Source organism: Podarcis filfolensis (genome assembly GCF_964270895.1).
Source record: "Podarcis filfolensis genome assembly, chromosome: 5".
In the NCBI taxonomy this organism is placed as follows: Eukaryota; Metazoa; Chordata; class Lepidosauria; order Squamata; family Lacertidae; genus Podarcis; species Podarcis filfolensis.
In genome coordinates this window covers 36,329,295-36,353,610 of record NC_139608.1, presented here as the reverse complement: position 1 = coordinate 36,353,610, position 24,316 = coordinate 36,329,295, and the positions used below count along the sequence as shown (strand labels likewise).

The following is a 24,316-nucleotide window of genomic DNA, read 5'->3' as shown; positions in this document are numbered from 1 at the left end:
GTCCTGCCTTGGGCATGAACACTGTGATATTTATTTATTTAAAGTAGCTGTTCCCAACCTGGTGCCCTTCAGATGTTTTGGACTACAAGTCCCATCATGGTCAGTGATGTAGCAGTATCTGGAGGGCCACGGGTTCCACATCCTTGCATCAGGAGCAATTTCATGTTCTTCTGAATGTTCATAACAAGCATTCTCAATGCATAAGGTCCTTTTAGAGTTTCTGCTTGCTTTCCTATACTTCTCACAAGGCTCCACCTGCCAGACTCCTTAAGAATATGAACCTGGGTCTCTGTGCCCAAACAGAACATTCTGATCATTGTGCCATATTAGCCTCTTTCTATCTCCTCCTCTTCATCAGCGTCATTCTTTTGGCCCGTGCCAGCAAAGAAAAGACTGTGAGGAGTAGGGTAACGTCAAAACATTTATCTAGACTTCATGACATTTCACAGTTTGCTTAGCAATTCAGCGTGATTCATTTTCTTGCACCATTTTCTCTAGAAAGGCTTCACACTTTCTTCAAAAACAGGTATTCCCCCAAACACACACACACAAAATGCCAGTAGTGTAGAGAGAAGGGACAAAGTGGTCCTGCAGAGACAAACTACAGGTGTAAGAACTTGCTCTCATGGCATGACTGCAACCAGCTGTTGCATCAGTCAAAGCAGATACTGTAGATTAGGGATGTTGGAGAATTCCATCAGAAATGGAAATTGGAGTGGAAATTGCCACAATTTGCATGCTCATCAGAGTCAGGAATGGAATTCATGCAAGCGAGTATGAGCGGTATTCACTATCTTTTTTTTTTAGGCTGCAAACATTATGTAAATAATTGCATTATATTCTGCATCATTTTTGATGTTTGCCTTCCATTGAAATATGTTGAAATTGACTGCATAATTAATTCTATTAGTTTCAGCAATAGTGGAAATGAAGATTAACCACACAGGTTTTAGCTGAAGCCGAACTACAGAAGAATGGAAACAGCAGTGATTGTGACAAACACTGAACACGACAGAAATTGCTCCCTCCTTACATCTCTAGTGTTGATCCTACAATATTCTTATTACAAAGCAAATTGATTTCATCCCAAACATGCTAATTTGTATCCAAGGTTGGCTTCCTTAAGCTGTATGTAACAATGGTGTTTGCCACAAATACACAGGTACCCAGCTACACCATTTATGAAAGTTGGGTGATATTTCTATTTATTGTCAACTTTGAGCAATGTTGGCTACAATACAGAAATGAAAAAGTAATGTCATTAACTACAACGGCCCACTCTAACAAAAGGTTTTGTATCTCATTTATTTGGTGCAAAATTGTTTAGCTGGCTCTTCTGCACAGAGAAGTTTATTCTTGTGGTACATTAGCACACTCTATGACTTTTAAGAGCTTATGAGCCAACTGGTAGTTATCATTCCCCTTTCGAAAGCTCAAACTGCTGTTGTGAAATATGAGCAAAAATTTACGAGGGAGGCAGCAGAAGGGCTGCTCTTGTAACTCCAACAGATCAAAGCCTGAAACATGTTCGCCCCTAGACTCTGAATCACAACTTTTTATTGCAAAAGTCATCTGTGCATATGCTGTGGTATGTTCCATATAGCTCCTCTTATCAGTCAGGGCCAAACTACACATTACGTGGGAGAACATGATGACTGGATCTCCTGACATTTCTTTCTTCTCCTAAAATCAGTTAATAGTGGGTGTGGTGGGGAATGCAGCCATGGAAATGGCTCACCTCTCCAAAAGGGAAGGGAGAATGTGATGCTAACATCCAGGACTAAGATGAAGGTCTACTAGGCTTGTGTGTTGAGCACACTGCTTTGTGGAATTGAGTCATGGGCAACTAACACCCGCCAGTAGCAATGCCTCAATACCTTCCACATGCACTATGCCAAGAAGACTTTGGGCATCACATGGCAGTTTAAGAGTCTTAACCAAGGATGTGCTCTTCCAAGCCCACATTGCACTCGTGTCTTGTCAACAACTATGCTGGCTTGGTCATGTACACAGACTGCAAAATGACAGGATCCCCAAGGATGTACTCTACAGCGAACTGGCTTCAGGCACCAGGCCCCCAGCACACCAAATGTAATTTGAAGACTGTCATCATCAACCCTGCCATTGGGGAATCCTTTACAGATGACCACAGTACCTGGTATACATCCATACCAGTGACTAGAGGAGAAATGACCACTGGGAAGAGCACACAGAGGAGAGCTGCCATGGCACATCTTGCAATAGCACAACCAGACACCTTCATCTGCTCCAGCTGCAACAAAACATGTCTCTCCCATGTCCATCTCTACAGCCACAGCAGGCACTGTAACTTTCCAATGGTGTGACTTCTCTTCCAAAGGTGCACTCCTCCAATGTCTTCCAAGACAGACGGATGCCAACAACTGCCTCCAACAGTGCAGACAGAGCATAGCCATCATGGCTGGCAGTCTTCAATAGCCCTCTACTCCAAGAATTTGTCTAATCTTTGTTTAAAGCCATCTAGATTAGTGGCAATCACTGCCTCCTGCGGCTGTGTCTATAAAGATTATATAACCTGACGCAGAAGCCAGAATATCTACATAAGAATAGAATGCAAATCACAGGGTAGCATCAATTAGGATTCATGGAGACCCATAATAGTCATAATCTGTTTGTTTATATACTGTGTTCTCAAAGCTGTTCACAGAACAGGCAATTTGAGAACAGTAGCCATAACAAATAAAAACTATACTACAACAATTGCAATTCAGAGAAGACATATGAAAAGTTTAAATGAGCATGAAATGTACTAATAAGTCACTTAACAAATTATTCATTACCAATAATATTAAGATTAAGGAAGTCATTCAGCAGTTATATTTAGCGACCTAACAATTAGATAGCTTGCTCAAATCACACTAGCAGCAATAGAGGAAAATACAGGATTAAGGAAACTGAAGTCTCCTTAGCACTAGTCTCCAACCATGCATACTATATTGCTATACCCAAGCCCAGTAAAGATGTCAAACAACAGCCCCTACTTCGTCCTGAGAAAACCCACCCTGCACACACACACTGGGATTCCAAATCCAGCCCCAAAGCAAACTGCATAAAATCCACAAGGAACTTCTGACAGCTCACCCTCTCCCGACCGTAAGAGACCCTTCTCTCATCAGGGTTCCCTCTCCTGGGCCAAGAAAAGGTACCCTTATTCTTATGGCAACTGCCCTCCTAGCAGTCCTCAGGGAGAAGAACCCAAGAAGGAGAAAGGTGGAGAAAGTCTCTCACCTGGCAGATGTCGCCATTAAAAGGGCATTGTGCTAAAGGCAGCACAACAGCTTTCACACACCAGGAGTCCCATGGCTGATGGCATTGTGTCAGCCACTACTCCCCTTTTTTATAACTAGACCACAAAGTCGCCACTCAGTTCCTTCTGGAAAGGCTCCTCAGACTGAGGGTGAGGCATGGCAAACAGCTATACCAAGCTGGCAGGCACAAAATATCACACACACACACACACACATGTCCTTTCTCTAGGGATGGGGAACCTTTGGTCCATCAGATGTGGTTGGGCTCCATCAGGCCCAGCTAGCATGTCCAGAAATTATGGGAGTTGCCCTCCAGGACATCTGCATGTCCACAGGTTTCCCATCTCAGTTCTACTCATGCTACCATCATGACAGTGGCATAGTATGAACCCTGGTCCAGTTATAGATCTTGCCTCGATAATCTTCTCTACGCTTCCTTTCTTCCTCCCAGGCACCCTCTTCACACTTCTCTATCTTTAGCTACTTTTGCAGGCCAGCAATTGTCTCTAGGCTTCTTCTTTTTTAAAAAAAAAGCTGCATTATATACTTATCTGGGTTCTTCCCTTGCTCCTCTCACTCCTTCTCTCTATTATAGCCACAGTCCCAAAATAAGTGCTAGCAACTAAAAATGAAGATTATCAGGATTTACAGGAGGCCCTATATCTCAAACGCTGCATGTCCCAGCCTGCCGGTAGGCAGCATGTAAAACAACCACTTCCCTGGGCATAGTTCTCAAGCTCTCCCTGTGCAAAGCAGTGCACAGCTGGTTTCCCTCTCAGGACAGGGCAGCAGCATTTGGCGATTTCATCAGCAGTACCATATGACCCTTGAAACTTGTAAATACAATGATCAAAAAGACTCTCAAGCGTTGGTGTTAATAGAGCATGAAGCATTTACTGTAGGTGCAATATTTAAGATCAATATAAGCACAAAGTACGCCGGGTGTTTCAGGGATTTATTGTCAGCAGAAACATTCTAATGCCCTCGTTAAATTTTCATCTCCAGCCAGATAACTTCTTAAGACTCCAGCCAACAAAGCCAATCTGATCAGTTCCCTCTCCGACCTTTACTAACGCAATGACGGCTCCTCCCAAAACCTAGCCCCAGGGAAACATCTGCCTTTTTGATGTTGTCCGAGTGCAGGGCCCCTAAAGCTTTCCAGATTTTTTGATATGTAGGACCACAATCACTTACTCCACAGAAATCGTGTCTGAATGCTGCCGTGCTTCAAACACTTCCAGCAAGAAAACCTTTTAGTACGTATCTATCTCACAAATGTTAGCAATACATGTTCTACCTGCAAACACGTGTTTCAAAATATGCAGCGGTCACAGATGCACAGCCCGCAGGGAGCTTCCGAAAGGACACAAAGGGTGGTCACTTACGCATCACCAAAAATGAAGATGAAACGAGGATGCAGGTTTGCATATGCTAATTTGTATGTATAGACGCAAATACATAAATGATTACAATTTAAATGTAAGTGCAGTGTGACAAACACACACATATCATAGATGTACAGCCATATTAGGTGCTGCATGTCATGGGCAAACATCACATGAAGTGGCCTTTGCCCTTAGGTGGCTTTTGCCCATTGATTATGGCTAAAGTGGTGCAGATCATTGTTGATGAGTTAATAGCATGGACAAGGAAACTGCAACCGCTAAGAGCTAAAGTACTTTGAATAAGAAGGGAAGGGATTCTGAATAGTTGCCAAAACACATGAACCTTTTCTATTATAGAGATTCTACGCTAAAGATGATAATCTCCTAAATCACTATAGCAATGACAATGGGGGGGGGGGGAAGGAGAGAGGAGTTTAAGAATGCAAACATTTAATAATCACTAAGTTAAACCACACTGGCCGCTTCAATGCTTATTTAACACATGAGTCTTGGGAAGTGGCAAAAGCTTTTAACAATGCAATCCTATGCATGTTTACTCAGAAGCTGGTCCACTCAGTTCAGTGGGACTCACTCCCGAGAAAGAAGAGCATTGCACTGACCTCAGTGGGACTTGCTTTCAAATAAGCATGCAAAGAATTGCCTTGCAGGAATAGGTAATTGATAGATGAATCGGGCTGCAGTGTTTAACTGATTAGTCAGTTAGACTGGTGAATTAAAATGACTGTTTCTCAACTAAACATATGCCCTGATTAATATGGAATATGAGTGTGTGTGTGTGTGTGACAACACAGACATTCCTCTTTCTCTCTCATACAGAGATGGGAATGCCAGTTCCAAGATTATGCCCGCCATGATATTATTGTGCATTACCTAAACACAAAAAGAGAGAGTCTCTTGCTTCATAGCAACTTTTTAAATTCAAATGCAGTTTTTGCTAATTTAATTAATTCATCAATCAACAAAAATGCATACAATTAATCAGCTATGGTTTCCTTAGTGTGGTTTCCGCCCAAAACAGGAGTTAAGACTTCCCTCCTTCCTCCTGTCTGCATACCCAGTATGAACAATATGCATGTGTTAAAATAAATAGGAGAAAAAGCTTTGAAATGGAATGAGAAATGGAAATGCTGCAACAAAACAAACAATGGAAGCAAAAGAGCCATGCGGTTTCATCAAGATGCAAGGAGGCCCCCTTACTCCTGTTATCTGCACAGTTTTCACTTTATCAACCACCGCAAGCTGGCAAGTGTTCCAAACATCTTTCCTTTCTCGGTACCATATGGAGTGAGAGAGGGGGTGCAAATGAGGAAAGAAGCAGGAGAAGTAAAAAAAAAACAAAAAAACTGTCTTGGTAACATGAGGACATCAAAGTACAGTGGTACCTCAGGTTACATAAGCTTCAGGTTACATACGCTTCAGGTTACAGACTCCGCTAACCCAGAAATAGTACCTCAGGTTAAGTACTTTGCTTCAGGATGAGAACAGAAATTGCGCGGCAGCAGCGCGGCAGCAGCAGGAGGCCCCATTAGCTAAAGTGGTGCTTCAGGTTAAGAACAGTTTCAGGTTAAGAACGGACCTCCGGAACAAATTAAGTACTTAACCTGAGGTACCACTGTATAGCACTTGGTACTGTCTGCTCTGCAAGATGCAGCCGGACTCAGCAGCAACAAAAGGGACACCAGACCCCATGGAAGCTTCTTCCACACTTCTACTTTTTCAAGATCTCCTTAAACATACTGTATAATCCAAGCATACATATTTAACACACATTTATTAACTTAGCACATTTTAATCCTGCTCTTCTTCCAAAGAGCTCAAGGTGGCATTCTACTCCACCCCCCTTCCCATTTTATCCTCACAACAACCCTGCTGGGTAGACTGAGCTGCAAGAGTCACCCAACAAATTTCACAGGGATTTAAACTCACCTGTCTCTGGCCCAAGGGCTATTTCATGCAACCTATTTACTGAGCAGTCATCCTGATTTGCTTGTACAAAGCTGATGCAGTTGAACATTCATTTTGATATGTTGCAGAGTGGCGCTGTGGTCTAAACCACAGAGCCTAGGGCTTGCCAATCAGAAGGTCGGCAGTTTGAATCCCCGAGACGGGGTGAGCTCCCATTGTTTGGTCCCAGCTCCTGCCCACCTAGCAGTTCGAAAGCACGTCAAAGTGCAAGTAGATAAATAGGTACTGCTCCGGTGGGAAGGTAAATGGTGTTTCCGTGCGCTGCTCCGGTTCGCCAGAAGCGGCTTAGTCATGCTCGCCACATGACCCAGAAGCTGCATGCGGACAAACGCCAGTTCCCTTGGGCAGTATAGCAAGATGAGCTCCACAACCCCAGCGTCATCCGTGACTGGACCTTACGGTCAGGGGTATCTTTACCTTTAGGGTGGCTATATGGCAGACAGCATTCATCCTGATTTGCTTGTCAGGTGGTCACACAACTTTCCATTATTCATTCATTTGGACCATACTTTTCCATGCATTTCTCTGTCACTTTCCAAACTTGCAAGAAGTCTGGGACTTGTTCGTTTTGAAAAAGAGGATATGATACCCCTCAGGTGACAGGACACTTTATTCCACGTTAAATGTGCAAACGTAAAGGTCTGGTAGGCAATTGCATCACTGCCACAAAATACTGGCAGTGTGGAGGAGTCCCTAGCTTGACACTCTAACCCCAAGGGGACTGGCAAAGCAGTCTATTCGGCTATTGGTCAGACTGGTTTGCCAGTCTGGTCAGCTATTGTTACAGTAAGGAGGATTAGTGGTGTCGTCTGGGAGAAGGAGCATGGCTTGGCAAGAGTTCAGCAACCTGGCTTCAGACTGTGGCCCAGAGTTTCCATACCCCATTACCAAATCATACTGGGTACCATACCTGCTTTCCTATCCTCTTGATCAGACACCGTTCTGATCTGGTATCACATGCAGAAAATGGCCTGCCAATTCCACCCAGTATGACAATATTGTTGCTCTCATTTGGACTACACAAATTGGACTTGACTGCACCAGATCAAAACACTGTGAGAGAAGTTAAATTCATACCAGTTTCCAGTATCTAAATCTCAAAACTCCCTGGATTCTAGGGAAATGTCTTCTGAATAGCTCAGTTTGGTAGAGCATGAGACTCTTAATCCCAAGGTCATGGGTTCAAGCCCCTGGGGTCCCTTCCAACTCTACAATTCTATGCGGAATTTCCTTTCTACGTGGAAGTTATTCTTGCCCAATGACCTTAGTATGCAACTCATCACCAAATCTCATGGGAAAGGATCACTTGCATGATTCACTTGCATGTATTGATGGACAACTATATCAATTTAATATGGTTCGTTTTAAAGAAAAGAGTGGTGTGCAATAAAGGATGCTATTAGCACAGCTTGCCTGTTTTACCTCTGCCCAGTTTATACCAGTAGTTCCATGTGCATTTCAACCGTATGCATGCTTTAACCACCAGGAATCTCAGCATGTTCAGTGGGACTTAACTCCCACATAAGCTTGCAATAGGGGAAGTAATTCAGTGGTGAAACATCTGTTTTCCATGGAGAAGGTGCCAGGTTCAATCCTTGGCATCTCCTGGCTGGGCTGGGAACATCCACTGCCTGAAACCCTAGATAGCTGCTGAGTGTCAGTGTTGATAGTACTGAGCTAGATGGACCAACGGCCTGACTCAGTCTCAGACAGCTTCCAATATGCAGAAGAGTCATGAACAGAAGGAATCAGCAGGTGTCAGCAGCCTGGCAAATTTGGATACCTTCCCAAACATTGCATTGCCACAACTAGAGTCAGAGCACGGGTCACGTGGAGTTGTTCCCAATACAATTCCCCTGGCTATCTCAGCAGATGGGTTTTGCTCATGCTCAAGGTCTGACTGATTCCTGTATTTGGAATTGGAAAGGCGCTTTTCCTCCAAGTCAAAGAGACCAGCTATTGCAGAGATTGTCATCAAGAACTACTGCTCCATACCTCTTCCTGCTTCCTGTTAAAGGTAAAGGGACCCCTGACCATTAGGTCCAGTCGTACCCGACTCTGGGGTTGCGGCACTCATCTCGCTTTATTGGCCGAGGAAGCCGGCGTACAGCTTCCAGGTCCTATGGCCAACATGACGAAGCCCCTTCTGGCGAACCAGAGCAGCACACGGAAATGCTGTTTACCTTCCCGCCGGAGCGGTACCTATTTATCTAATTGCACTTTGACGTGCTTTCGAACTGCTAGGTTGGCAGGAGCAGGGACCGAGCAACGGGAGCTCACCCCGTCGCGGGGATTCGAACCGCCGACCTTCTGATCGGCAAGCCCTAGGCTCAGTGGTTTAACCCACAGCGCCACCCGCGTCCCGCTTCCTGTTAGTGGCACCCTAAAATCTGGACTGTATTGTTGCAGATTACGACTGCATGGAAGCTGCCAGCATAAGAACATAGGAGCAAAGCGGGGTGGACTACAGCTCAGTTGGTTAGAGCGTGGTGCCGATAATGCCAAGGTTGCAGGTTCAGTCCCTGTATGGGACAGCTACATATTCTTGCATTGCAGGGGACTAGATGATCCTTGGAGTCCCTTCCAATTCTATGATTCTAAGATCTTTTTGTCCCCCTTGCACAATCGCCACCAATGTTATATGATTCTTTGGGTTTTGTGTGTACAGAGGGAGGCTGCTTTGCTCTCTGGCTTTGTTTCTCAGATTGCTTGAGCAAATAAAGGAAGAAATGTGGCATTGTGCAGAGAAAGTGAAACTGAGAGTAAGCGAAAAAACAAAGAACAAAAATCTGGCGGGGAGGGAGGGAGAATGTTGGCATACCCTGTGTCTGAAAGGAACAAAGAAGAGAGCAAGAAAGAGGCTGCAGCGGTTCAAAGTGAAGGAATTCTCCCTGACGCCTGGGTAATGAAACATGAGCTCTGCATGCTCTCTCCTGACATTCCATGATTGCTGAGCACAAATAAGAACCTGCAGAACAGGGGATTAATTGAGGGGGGTGGAGAGCGAAGAGCAGGGATGAGGCTGTGAACAAAGAAAACTAACAGCATCCAAAGCAGGAGCAAAGCAGCAGGAAGATACCTCTGCAGCATCCCAGTAGGAAAAGGGATACAAATGTTGATAAGTACATGGAGAGGAGAGTAAAGGGTTAAAAACAGTATTTTATTGGGGAAATGCCGGTCTATTCTTCCAATATCAAATCCAGTCTGAGTTCAAATTGAGACAGCAGACCAGCGCTTCTCTAATAAAATATTGTGATTGTTACCATCTTTCCAACCTGCAAAGAGTCACATAACGCTCTCTCACACACAAATACATATCCTTTCCCCTATTTCTACACATGCTGGTCTTTCAAACCCACCCTGGCATCAGCACTTGACATCCTTGGGTACCCTGGTCTCTCCACACTGAGTGGATGGGTCAGGTAACTGCCAGCCATTTTAAATTTCCCATAATGCCCCAATGTCATGTTGCTTAAGAGCGTTGTGGGAACCGAACAGGGCAACTGGGACCTTGCAAAGGGCCCCTTTCAAACCTGAAAACAAACCTGCTTAAAAAGAGGACAGGACTATAACTTAAGCACCATCTGTACTCTAAGGTAAGAAGCAGAAAGAGCATGGGTTATAAACTGTATTGCTCAATGCTACATATTTCTCAAAATCCAATACCAACATTGAATTGGGCAGTATGAAGACTCAGGCACAAACTGCAACTGCACCAATGTTTGCATTTGACTGTGGTGCAGTGACCAAGGCTCTGTTGTGTATCAATATGCAACTAATGTATGGCTAATGCACAACTGAGCCACAGCAGAGTTCTATCTGCATCAATAAACTGTGTATCATCATCTCACATCCAATGTAAAACCAACTAGCAAATTTGTCAGAGGCTGACTAATGCCTGCAAGATTATCTTTTGTAAGAAGATCTAATTTCAACAGGTGAAATTAGATGCCACTAAGAGAATTATCATTTTATCATATGGCAGCAATAGGACAAGGTAAGGGTGTACTATACTAACAGCCTTACATATGCCTTCTACAATCATTTATAAAATGCTACCTTTAAAATGTAGCTTCCAGAAAACTGCACCAGGTACATTTTTATTTTTTATCACCATCCTTCTACATTTATTGTCTTGGTTCGCATGCCACATTAAACCATGCTTTAAACAGACCTTTGTTCAGAAGCCATGGCTTAGCTTTACATCTGATGTCTCGACTATAGATTGTCAACTATGGTTTGCAAAAATAAGTCATGAGTTGTTGCTGTCTTAGCATTACAGGCAGACATGGGGACTTCCTTAACTAATGTTTAAGTGTGATTTGTTTAGTCACCCCAGTGAAATTATGCACCAAGCAACAGAGCCATTAGGCAAGAGCAACTAGAAAAAGAAGCCTCTCTCAATGCTCAACTCCTCTTGCTGGCATTTTCCCCCAAAGCTGACATCACTGATAACTGAAAAACACACAAGCACGGCCTCTTCTGCTTATATTTGATGCAGCATCTGCTGCATCTGTCTTATGTGATTGTGAAGTGAAGTTATTGCAAAAAGACCTTCTGAGTGTGTTATATTTGTGCTGTTAGGGTCAGGGGTTCAAGCAGGTGGATGTTCATACCACTGTAGGGTTGCACAGATGGAAGCAGCTGGGATTTTACCAGACTAAGTTCTGCAGCTGAAAAAGGGTTGCGTTTTAACACAGAGAAACAGAAAAATTAAGAGGTGCTTGTATGAGTTGTGGAGTAAAGTCACGGACAGGGTGGGGAGGGTGAAGTCCTATTTCAAAACAAAGGCACTTTCTCCAAGTAGGAAATGGTAACAAGAGCTGCAATTTTACTCTTTGACAGCAAGGCAAAGAAATAAAATACGAAACAACTAGCAGAGTTGAGAATTGAGTTAAGATGGGGAGGGGGATTCAATATGAGGTTGTGTTCCTGATATTAATTACATCTAACAGTTGAAACAACTTAGGCGTGCATTAGGAAAAGCAGTCTATCCAATTCCATGGCAGTGGAGGGGTAGGAGATGTGAGTGGCTCCAGCATAGTTGATGCTCAGTAATCTCAAAGCATAAATTCATGGTAGCAATTTATGGGAGAAAGAAAAATAAAAAGTGCAGTTGTAGAACACAGGAGTGGAAGAAAAGGGTTCAACGACTTCTCCGGCTGCAAAGAAGTAGGGGCATTTCTTTCTTGGTGGAACAGAGCGGGTGCTTGATGACAGGTGCCAAAGGTCACCTAGAAGATTTCCACACCCTCACTCTTGCAGCCAGCCAATGCAAAGGAAAATGGTGACACAGTGCTGCAATGCCAGAACTTGGGTGCCACCAACTCTTAAGGGATGTTGGGCGGAGAGGCAGCTGAGGGCTAGAACAAAATAGGGTAGAACCATAGTTACTTCAATCAACTGCAGAACATCCTTTTGCTTAAGCATGGCTTGTTCAACAAACCATGGTTTAAAAATGGTTGAACATGGCATGCAAACTGAACCACTGAGCCAAACAAAGATCTCTCTCTAAAACTAGAAGACCAGCATGCAACTGATTCCATTTTCTCCACCACACCACTGTTTTATCAGCAAAGAAACTCAGTACTTTATCAACACCATAAGAATAACAAGGGAAAGGGGTGATTTATCTAAAACAGATCTTGGTAATTCTATCTAATGTTTTCCTTTTTGGAAAAAAAAAACATGGCATAACCTTTCCGAAATAAAAACTTCAAATAGGAAGGGGGAGCCTTCCCCAAGTTTCATTAGAGATGCAAAGATATTTCTTTCGGTTCTCAGGTTTTATTGAGAAGCAGATGTAAAGCTGCTTCTGGATTTGTTTTTAAACTGCTGGAGAGTGTAGCCGCTGTGACACCGCGAGGGGAATTTTTTAGGCAAAACAAGAGATTAAGGCATCAGGCTCACGTTACCCAGTTCCAGCACTCACCTCTGATTTATGGTGGGGTCCTATCTCCAACTTACACCAACTGCGTGAAGGGACGATTGCAAATAAATCCACTAGCCTGGCATAAATTCAGGTTATGGTAGTGTAATGATGCGATCATGAGCGGGAGAAGGAAGAGCTTGGATGTGGTAAGGGTAGGGAGGCTCATAGGACTAACTACAGTGGTACCTCAGGTTACCTACGCTTCAGGTTACAGACTCTGCTAACCCAGAAATAGTGCTTCAGGTTAAGAACTTTGCTTCAGATTGAGAACAGAAATCGTGTTCCGGTGGCGCGGCAGCAGCAGGAGGCCCCATTAGCTAAAGTGGTGCTTCAGGTTAAGAACAGTTTCAGGTTAAGTACAGACCTCCAGAACGAATTAAGTACTTAACCCGAGGTACCACCGTAGTTGAGTTAAAGTGTCTGATCATCTCTGCTGGGCCTTAAGGCCTGTCTCCTTACCATCATATGGTGGTGATAGCAAAATAGTGGATGTGTAGAGTCCAGTGCTGTGTGCACATTACCATTTACTCCAGATCCAGTTGAGTCCCATCCCTGGTGTTTGAGGGAGAGCACACATGACGTTAATCACAATCCGTATGTATCCTGTAGTTTCTTGAGAAATACTCCTGCTTGATGCATTTTCCCTCAAACTAGCTTCCATCTGATTTGAAAATGAATGTATGAGAGCCTACCATATGTGGTGGCAATGTAAAGTTATTAAGAAGGCCTGGGAGGTAACATATAAAGATTTTAAGAGAATGTTGAAAATGATTTTTGTTAAAAAAAACCAAAAACCAACAACCCAGAAGCTATGATTTTGAAAGGTACAGGACTTAATGGATTTATTGTGCAAAAGACAGGAAGAAGCTACCGCCAAAGAAGATCAGAAAAACAAATTCATGAAACATGCAGGACATATTAGACAATTTGAAAACCAAGAAAGAAAAGGACATTGTTTTTTTAAATATATATGGGAAAATGTTTAATGCATACTTTGCAAGCTTTGTGTATAGGTTTTTACATTAGTTGAACTTCTAAAGGTCACTTGTTACAACATGAATAAGGTTTTAAAATTGGACAGTTAAGAATATAAGATTTTATGGATGTGCATGAGTAAGTATATAATAATGGAACCAGGAGGGGGAGTGGAGAGAAGTCAGTTAAGATGTATGATTTAATTTTTTTATTATGATGTTCTTTTCCTTTTTGTTATTATAAAATTAATAAATTGCGTCTAAAAAAATGATTTGAAAATGCAAGGCATGGTTCAGCTGAGGTGTGTACATTGGAGACAGCCATTGCACCTGCACAAATGACAGCTTCCTTGAATAGGGCTTCATGGGTGGGTGGAAACAAATCAGGTAATGCACATCAGGGGAAGACACCCCCTCTCTGGTGTGTACAACACTCTTTAGTGCATGGGTAGGCAAACTAAGGCCTGGGGGCCAGATCCGGCCCAATCGCCTTCTAAATCCAGCCCGCGGACGGTCCAGGAATCAGCGTGTTTTTACATGAGTAGAATGTGTCCTTTATTTAAAATGCATCTCTGGGTGATTTGTGGGGCCTGCCTGGTGTTTTTTACATGAACAGAATGTGTGCTTTTATTTAAAATGCATCTCTGGGTTATTTGTGGGGCATAGGAATTCATTCTTCTTCTTTTTTCAAAATACAGTCCGCCCCCCCCCCCCCAGGTCTGAGGGACAGTGGACCAGCCCACGACTGAAAAAGTTTGCTGACCCCTGCTTTAGTGAAAGAGTGCTTTGTACAACGGAAGAACTTTGCACAACCAAAGAGAATAGCAAATGCAGGAAGGGCACTTGTGTTTTGTTGTTCAGCTACTATTCCAGGATACCAAATGCGAGCATCTACCAGAAACCTTAACTCCAGTCCAGAAGCTGGGGAGGCAAAAACAAAAGTATGCCACACAGACTAGAAATGGAGAAGGATTGGGGGGGAGGGGGGATTTCATGCCTCCAAGAAGCACCATTCATCTCCACCACTTCGCTTCTGAGGAAGAAGATAGGTGGCAGCATCTTCAAACAACAGATTATCTCCTCGTCCCCTGCCCCCCTCTTGTAATTTACTCTTTTTACTTAACAGAGACTAATTGTGTCCCTAAGGCAGAGAGCACTGACTAAGGCTGGAAACCTAACTCCCCTTACCTGGGAGTAAGCCCATTAAATTTAATAGGTGGCCAACCAGATGTCTGCGGGAAACAAGTGAGCTGAACATGACCACAGGAACATTCTCCCCTCCCATGCTCATCAGCAACTGATATTTGAAAAGGGTAGGGCCCTGTTGGACATAACCTTCCAAAGTACCCACACCATCGATTCAAAAGGATACCCAAGCACTTTACTCCAACTCTTGGTACAGCTAGCCACATAAACACCTCTGACATATTCTTCCCTACAGGCTAAGAGCAAGGAGGCATGCAGTGGAACAAGCAGGAACTTCAGGTGGTGTTGCAGTGCCAAAAGGACAGGGGAGCATTGTGCTGACAGTAACATGTTCTCCCACATTCAGATATTGAGTGCACAACCGAGAGAAGAGGTGATAGCTGCATTCAGGCTTGCCATAGAGCAGGCATCCCCAACCTTCGGCCCTCCAGATGTTCTGGACTACAATTCCCATCATCCCTGACCACTGGTCCTGTTAGCTAGGGATCATGGGAGTTGTAGGCCAAAACATCTGGAGGGGCACAGGTTGGGGGTGCCTGACATAGAGAGTCGGCACCCTCCACTTCTATTGCTCAACAGCTCCTAATGAGCAGCCAGAAACAGGCACCATCTGCTGCAGCTGCTAGCCATTACTCATTACCATCCCCATGTTTCTCTTGCTTCTTCCAAGTCAACTGTGCATCATTTCGACAAAGACAGAGGCAAAGGGCATACCCTACCTTCCGATGCCACACCTACTGCCAGTGAGACCACTGAGCCCAGTGGCAAACCAGATGCACCTATGCAGGACTGGAGGATTCGAGCAATTGCATCACCACAAACACACCTCTGGGCTCTTAAAATTTCATCTACATGGCTGGTCTCCTGTATCTGCCATTATTTAACAAAATATCCCTGCTGCAGCAAGCAGAGGCATTTGCGTGCCCTGGGGAGGGATACAGGATGTAGACCGAGGACCAATAGGAAAACATCGCAACAATTTAAGCAGTTCTATTTATTGCAGCCTTTTATTATGTTGATCTTTTGAACATGTAATTACAGCATATGATTTGGGTTATGATTAGGCGCTTCTCTACTATTTAAATATGGTCTGACTTGCAGCGAATTATGTGTGTGTGCAACATATGAGCTATGTTCTTGCAACATAATTCACACATTGTCATCAGTGAAATAAAGCACATTCAAGTTAACAGGCTTAAATTAAAGCCTGGTTTAAATTTCAACATTCACCTTTACATTAACCTCACCATGCACACACACACACCTCACAAGTGTCAGACCATCAGCTCCTGTGAATTTCCAGGATTCAAATTATTGCAAGCTTCACCACGGGTGAGGGAGGGGGGAAGGAGGGCAGTTTACTTGGGCCTGGTGACCCTGGATGAGAGGAAAAGAATTAGGCTGTGGATCCATTACCATATAGGGAGAAACTGTGGCAGAACTAGAGATCATGCTTGAGGATGTTTACGCAAACTTGTTTCTATGTTGTGGGGTTTGTTGAAGTCATTCAGAACAATGTTAGGACAGGAAGGCAACATGCTGGAGTTCTTTCCATGTGCTCTCCGTGTGCATGAAGAGGAGGGTAATGAGGCCATACTGCTGCCCCTGCCCCTATGTGGCCCTGGTCTCGGTACGGGGATTGAACCTACAAGCTTGGCATTATCAGAACCATGCTCTAACTGACTAAGCTATCCAGCAGGATGTTAGTGTAGATGACTGCAGAGCAAAAGCACACCATGCAGACATCTGTGTCAACACATGGATTTCCAGGGGCAGTGCCAGCAACGCATCCTGCTGCCTCCTTCTCCAAACGTTAGCTCTATGCCTGGATAATATCTGAATAAGGCTAGAATAGTAAGGTGCTAGGAAGGAAGGAAGGAAGGAAGGAAGGAAGGAAGGAAGGAAGGAAGGGGAAATACCACAGATAGGAAATGTCTCCTATCTGGAGAACCACTGCCACTCCGTGCGGGCAATGCTCAACTAGATGAACCAATAGTCTGACTCGGTATAAGGCAGCTTCCTTTGTTCCTAAGAGTGTGCTTGTACAGGTAAGTCTAGGGCCCTGGGATAAATGTGCTCCCCTATGTGCCATGCTCCCTAAAGAATAACAATCCCCAGAATTCCTTGATTCTTACAGGCAATCCAGAAGAAGCCCATAGGGTGTGGCAGAAGACATGAGGGACAAATGCCACAAAATCAGGAACACTGAGATCCCAGGAACAGGAGGAGCCAGTGCTGCTGAGATTCCCAAGCCCCAGAAAGCATGTGAGTTACATCTGTGAGCTCCAGAGTTCTTAGAAAAACTGACACTAGATCCCAGGGTCAGTGTATAATATCTATCATGCATTTGTTTCTTGTCATACTGCTGTGTCTATAATCATGAAGCAAGCAGACAGTAGCTTAAACAAAGGAGCTAAAGGACCAAATATTCAAAACAGACAAGGCTTGTTTGGGGTGGGCCTTAAAAATTGGTACTGGGTTCACCTTTCAAGGGGAGTAAAAGGGCCAATGTTACAAGTTTGCACCAGGCCCAGAGAAATTATACTTAGGCATAATCCTAAAGCCTGAACAGCAGCTACAGGGAGACATTGCCGCCATATTTTCTTTAGGGGTTGAAATGAGCAGCTGAAAACACTCCAGTATTATCTGTGAGAATGGGGGTGGATTCTTCTAACAGGAAATTAGAAGGCTGAGAGAGTGTTTCCATAAATTCATTTATACGGATGGTGTTTCTCTTTTATGGGTGTCAACAAAGTGATACAAGGTACCTTTTAGAGCAGTGAGTTCATTATTTATCTGATCCTTTTAAAAAGGAAATATGGCCCAAGGCTCTTGGGACTGTGTTCTGCAGCTTCACTTCCTATAGATTTTACTGTCAATTTGAGTAGTCTTTAGGTATGTATTTATAGGACAGCCGGTTTATTGAGTAAATAATGCATCTGCCAAGAACTGTAAATGCTTGTAGACTAAACAAAGTATATTGACAATGAAGGGGAAATAAAGGTGTACTTGAAGTCACAGCAAGAGATACCCCAAGGAAGCTTTGAAAAGGAGCCCTGCTTTGGAACACTGCTGTACATTGAAACTTTAGAATGCTGTGGACCATCTCTGGATACCTAACACACAATTATAATATGCATTCATGATCAGCAAAAGGTGTTCAAACCAGCTAGTGACATCAACCATATTCCTCATCCATAGGCGGCAGCATTATATTCAGCCCACATATAGGGAGAATATCTTTGCTACAAGAAAGCTATTGGTCCCATACTGTATATAAGTCCAATAAAGTGGGTATGCATTGCAGCACTGCAGAAAGAGTGAACCTAGGTATGAGAACATGGCCTAGAACCATGGACTAGAATTTATTATCGCTGATTTTGAGACTCTCCAAAAATGTAGGCTGTACGGGTTACTACTTTTCTTGAGGTGACGAAAATAGCAAGTGTGCCCTTGACACAGTTCAGCCCTAGTCATCTCTTATGTTGAAGGAAGAGCTTGTCACAACCATTGCCAGGAAGAAAAGGCCAGCGACTTCTGTGACGCCTTTGCATGGCTTGCGGTTAACATCTGTTGTGGCTAAATCCTATTACTGCCTCACCAACGAGTCTTTTCAATGGCTATAATCCACTATCTTCCCCAGACTCCAAGATCACAGATAGATATTGCATAGAACACAACCACAAAACCACAAAATAATGTGTGTACAAGAGGAGAGCTTTGAGAGAGGAGGAGTGTACAATAACACCTACTAACCTAGGGCTGCTTTCGGTATGAGGCAGATTCTCATGGTATGTATGTAACAAAACCAGAAGTTTGCACAGAAGCTCTGTTTGGCTATTAGTTCTGTAAACTTTATATTAGCCAGATTCAAGACAATTAATGAAGCCAGATAGAACAAATATGTAAGTGGCTTCTGAAATGTTTTGGTGGCCTCAGATTCACATTCAAGAGAAGGGTTAATCAAAATAATGATGCAGATGCCGTAAAGAGCCTGTTCTTAGAGAAATTAGCAACAGTTGGTACTTCCTAAATCCACTGGGATGGCAATGCAATCGTTGACAGCTATCAGTATCACCCAAACAGATTAAGCAGATTTCTACTATTTGATTGCAAGATAGTTTTCAGGCGCCTGCAAATCACTCCACAATGAACAAACATAAGCAACTGAGATTCACCCTATGACAGAAGGATCATGGTCCCCAGTACAGTGCTAATGGCCTTATTCCATGAATCCAAATGTTTTTGTGTATTACATCATCTTGGAAATCAGAGCTCCAAAGTGCCAAAGTGCGACCCTGAGAAGTATCAATTTTTACTGACTGTTTCTGTCTTTTGTTTGCACAATTGCTGCTCTTGGGCTATCATTATGTTTCTGCTATAAACCTCAAGCTGAAGCTATAGCAAAACACACTACGTTATAAAAACAGAACAGCTATTTGAAAGTTTAACAAAAGACAATATTGTAGAACTGAATGACTTGTCTAAAGGAGAGAATGTTTCTTCTCCCCTCCTGCCTGCTGCCCTTCCCCCCCCCCCCACCGCCCAAAAGGTCTCCCTGGTGGGTTAGGGTGCCCTTCTGAACAAAGTGAGAGGGGGTAGGGTGGCTATGGGGTGGGGGAACTTTCTTTCCATGAACTTCCTTAAGTGAACTTTCATGAACTTCCATGAATTTTTGGTGGTTGCCCCCTCCTCCAAGACTCCTCCGTGCCCATCCCACATTGTTTAGGACACAAGAAGGGAAGCTTTTGCAGCCCAAGGGACACATGCTTTTCTGAGCAACCTTCCAGGGGTTGGAAGTGATGGATGGGGTCAGAGACAAAAGTGGGCAGAGCAATGAACGTGAATTTCACGGTAGGCTAGATTGCTGCACACATGCATACAGCCCTCTAGAACCTCCATCCATGCAAGCAAGAAGCACCATCAGGGTTCAAGGGCACATTCCAACCAGGCAAAAACTCTTGGGTTGTGAAGCAGGGCCAGTGAAGGGCGTGGTCTCAGAGAGGGCAGGGCCTGGGGAAGAGTCCCAAAGGGGCAGAGCATGCAGCTTGGAGGACCACATTTGGCCCCTGGGTTCTTTGTGGTTTGGGAGAACCCTCAACTCCTTCAGAGATTATTTGGGGGTGGGGTGTGTGGAGAGGAAGGGGTGGGAAATTTTCCTTCCATCAACTTCTGCATTTTTCCGGAGGCTACCTTGACACTGCAGACACTGTTGGAAAACAGCTGAGGAGGAAGTTACCCCTTCTGCTTTACACACATGGCAAACAACTATTCAGTGGTTATGGCTACCCTGTGTGGGAATGTTTGTCTTAGAAGACCAAATTTTAGTTGTCCATTTTTGCTGCTTGCAGTCTGGGGTTTGCTCATCTGAATACCCAAAAAGGAGGAGTGTTTATTTGAGAATGCAAGACCAGTTTGGGATAAGAAGATCAGACCAAAGACCAGCATTGTGTTTTTATTGTTTTGCTCTTTTAATGAATTGCTTCCTGTGAAGCATCTTGAAAGGATTTCACAATACAATAAAAACACACATAAAACAGTTTCATATAGAAAAACAGTTAAGACAACTTCATATATAAAACCAATTAAAAACCATTACATATGTAAAAACAATTTCAAATCCAGTACAGATACCAACTGGAGAAACATGTTCTTATAGTGCCTGACTAGATTCTTATGAGAAGGCTACAAGCAGGACAGGAGCACAACAGTGCAATTACCACCTGAGATTCCCAGCAACTAGGATCTGGCACGGTAGTGTCCATGTGGACTTTATACTGGAAATCTAGCGCAACATGGAAAGATGAAAAAGAGGACTATCTGTACAGCCCAAACACGTCGCAAAGTCCTGCACATAATGATATGAAGAAGCAACTCTGTTGTGCACCTCATATGAGGAATTTGTCTGCTGCAACATGCAATATACATCCTCTCTCTCTCTCTCTCACACACACACACACACACAGTCAACCCTCTTTGTTTCACATGCATGGCTTTATGGCTTTGGCTTCTTATCAACCTTTCCTGTCCATAATCTTTTGGGAACTGGTAAGAAAAAGCTGGCAGGACATGATGTTTGGCACCTTTCCCTGCAAAGCACACCCCTGCCTCCAGCCTAGACGCCTGTGCAAGCCTATGCTAGGAAAAGACTCCAAAGGAGCAAGCATGGAGCGGACCATCTGCACACTGGGATGGAAGCCAAGGTAGTTCTTTTATTTGTGAGAATAGTTTCCTATGTGGATGCGGATGCAAAACAGCCTGAAGCTGAAATCCTCCTGCATCCAGTCACTTGTCCTTAAGGGTAGCTTCAAGAATTGCACAGTGGCATTTCACAGTTTTGCCACTGTGTGCATATCCCACAGGAAGGCAGGGACAACCTCAGAATCCTAATGACTGTTGCATGCACATCTTACTCCCCCCCCCCATAAGCATGTCTCCTGCAATGCACACTGAAATATGCAAAGTGTGAAATGGCTCAAAGTCCACTAAGAGGAATGAGCTTTAAGTGTAAATAACCAACTGCAGAATCACGGCGTTTCTGAACACTATCAACTCCTGGAATGCTAGATGAAACATCCCACGGCCCCCAAAAGTGTGGTGTTCTTATATTGTTGGCCCTCAGGTTGAAAGTCACAGGCATCTGAGACGCTATGTTTGTTTGTTTGAACAAAATAATTTATGCTGCTTTTAAGCCCTAACAAAACACTTTACAATAATAACCTTCAAAGGGCAACAAGGTTGTTTGTGAAGCAATTGTTCAGTGCAATTTCTTATCTGAAAGCATAGTGAAGGTAGATCAGGTGCAATCCATGAGATGGCCAGACTGCAATCATTCTGCCTACACCAACCTTTCCCAGTCGGATGCCCTCAAGGTGTTTTTGATGCTTAACAGGAGTGTTAGTCTTGAGGGCAGAAGACTGGGGAAGGCTGGCCTAGGCCCTTTTTTATTTACTCAGCCAGAACCCAAAGGGCTGAACAAGATATACTGCATGTGTATGGAGGCTTTGTAGCCTCCCTGTTCCAGTAGCAGCTCCCTTATACCAAGCGTAAGAACACAAGAACCCTGCTGGATCAGACCCATGGCCCATCTAGTCTAGCATCAGGGCCAACCAGATGCCTGCAGGAAACCTCCAAGCAGGACTTGAGCACAAGAGCACTCTCCCCTTCTGCAGTTTGGTATTCAGAAGCATTGGTGCCTCCAAATATGGAGGCAGAGCATAGCCATCATGACTTGTAGCTCTTGATAGCACTCTCCTCCATGGATGGTGATGGAAATTGCTAGCAGTGGACTTTGGGGGATGGGTAGCAGTGGGTTTGTTCTCCATCCTCCAACGTTTTCTCCAGGAGGCTTCCCATAAAGCCAACTGCTAAAAGCCTTGGACCAGCTAAAACCACCAGCAGTCATCATCCATCTGTACCTAGATGCTGCCAAGGGCAAATTATGTGGAATCCCCCACAGTGAAGTTAGTGGGAAGCCTGGAAGAAATTCTGACATTTTACTTAATAACGTGGCTGTTCATTATTTAGTTTGCAGTTGTTGGTTGGTTCAGATTTCACTTCATGAGAGCAACCTTTCCTTCTACATGCAGCTTTCCTGCACTACACCAAGAAGAACTCCATTAGACATAAAGCTTCTTGTTCTATTGCAATCTACAAGCCCAATTACCACTGTTAATGGACCTTTGGACATGCCCGTCTCTACAGTCTATAGCAAATTAGAGATGGTTTGCAGGAGCAAAATTGTGTAGTCAACGTTTGTCTGCCTTATAAATGGAAGACTCTGCTTATTTTTAGACAAGCTAGTGCAGTAAACTAGGTGGCACATTTATTTTTCTTGGATCTTGTCATTTTCTACCACACTTTTTCACTGCATCTCCTTTGCTGGCATTTTATTGGCTCTGTAATTGGTTTTTAGACTTTTAAACCACTTAGAAACCCATTTGAGCATTAAGTGGTATATAAATTAAAGACTGATTGATTGCATCATCAATGGGCTTAGCCATTTACAGAGTAACAAGAAGACGGACTCTGACCCAAGAAGTTTACCATCTAATTATTTGACATACGGGAAACAACAGAGGAAAGGAAGGTAGCAAGGTGGGGAGGGGAGGAGGATTAAGGGAGGTTACAAGGAAGACCCTGACACAAGGGAGAAGCTAGAATGGTAGTGTTGTTCCAGGTGGTAATTCCATGTACAGTATAATAAGCAGGGAAAGGAGAAAATACAGAATCATTTGAAAGAGTTGGAGTTCTTCACACAGATACAAGTATACCACATGCAGTACTGTGGATTAAAAACTGTAATCTGATTACAATTCGCAGGCAAGATTCCCACCCCCAAAACTGGTCATCACCGGTCATCTGTGAAGTATGCAAATATCACCCAAATTTGCTTAACAGAATTTCAGCACTATTTATTACTCTCTAAGTTACTACTGTTTGTTGCTAATGAGACATAGAAACTGGAAGATGGAATCAGTGTCGCTTCCCATCTTCAGGGAATGAAGCCTGGGGACTAAACTAACCATAAGGGATAGCCATCACCTTCATTCTTGAGACCTGTCCACCCCTGGAGACAGAGTGGAACTATATAAGGCAGGCATGGCCAAACTTAGCCCTCCAGATGTTTTGGGACTACAACTCCCATCATCCCTAGCTAACAGGACCAGTGGTCAGGGATGATGGGAACTGTAGTCACAAAACATCTGGAGGACCAAGTTTGGCCATGCCTGATATAAGGTAAAGGATTCCATAAATAGCAATCCTGTAACCCCTCCCTCCCTACTGTGTTGTAAAATACCATGTTGTGACATCATGACACTGTACATTTCCCCGCCCACTGCTCCATACTCAACGTTCAATGTCACAACCCAAGTTACAAATGGAGCACCATTTCCAGTGGTACCCTTACGCCAGAGAACCTCCGATATGGGAGCTAAATGCTACTTTCCAGGCTTTTCTACTTAGCCCTTGAGTAAGTAGCTCCTGGGGGCCATACCCTTCACTGGCCTTTGTCTGCACCCTCTGTTAATGATTTCACCTGGCTAGCATGTGCCATGGAACTGTGACAATGCCTCTCATTCGGAGGGAGAGTTGGGGGGGTGCCTGGAAACTTCACGACGTTTGTATGGATGGGACGTCATCTTCAAAGGTAAGAGCCACATCTGTTTCTCCAGCCAGTTTTTAATTGGGGCATACACACTTTTGCCTCTGGCTGTGCCAACCACTAGCATGTGCTACCGGGAAAGTTGCCCACAAGGGACTGTGACCCTCAGACTGGAAAAGGTTCATCACTCAAGAGCAGCGCAGAGAGAAGAAACACCATGGTGCATCTGCAGCAGCACAACCAGATGCCTTCATCTGCATCACCTGCAACAAAACACGTCTCTCCCATATCGGTCTCTACAGCCACAGCTGGCGCTGCAACTTGCAGCAGTCTGACTTCACCCCACAAAGGTATCCTCCTCCACTGTCTCCCGAGACAGACAGATGCCAACAATTCCCTGCCATATACGTTTCCATGTTAAGCAATTATACCCAGAGCGG

The 24,316-nt window shown here is 44.0% G+C and overlaps 1 protein-coding gene across 12 annotated transcripts in view; it reads right to left on the bottom strand.

Moving 5' to 3' along the window:
- Positions 1–24,316, bottom strand: part of EPHB1 (EPH receptor B1) — a 344,720-nt gene that overhangs the window by 244,741 nt on the left and 75,663 nt on the right. Inside the window, exon 2 of one of the 12 annotated variants that reach the window (XM_083616248.1) lies at positions 13,050–13,142. The exons of the other annotated variants lie outside the window; for them this stretch is intronic. The gene's annotated coding sequence lies outside the window, so the exon portion shown is untranslated. The remainder of the gene's footprint in view (positions 1–13,049; positions 13,143–24,316) is intronic. 12 annotated transcript variants of the gene reach the window in all.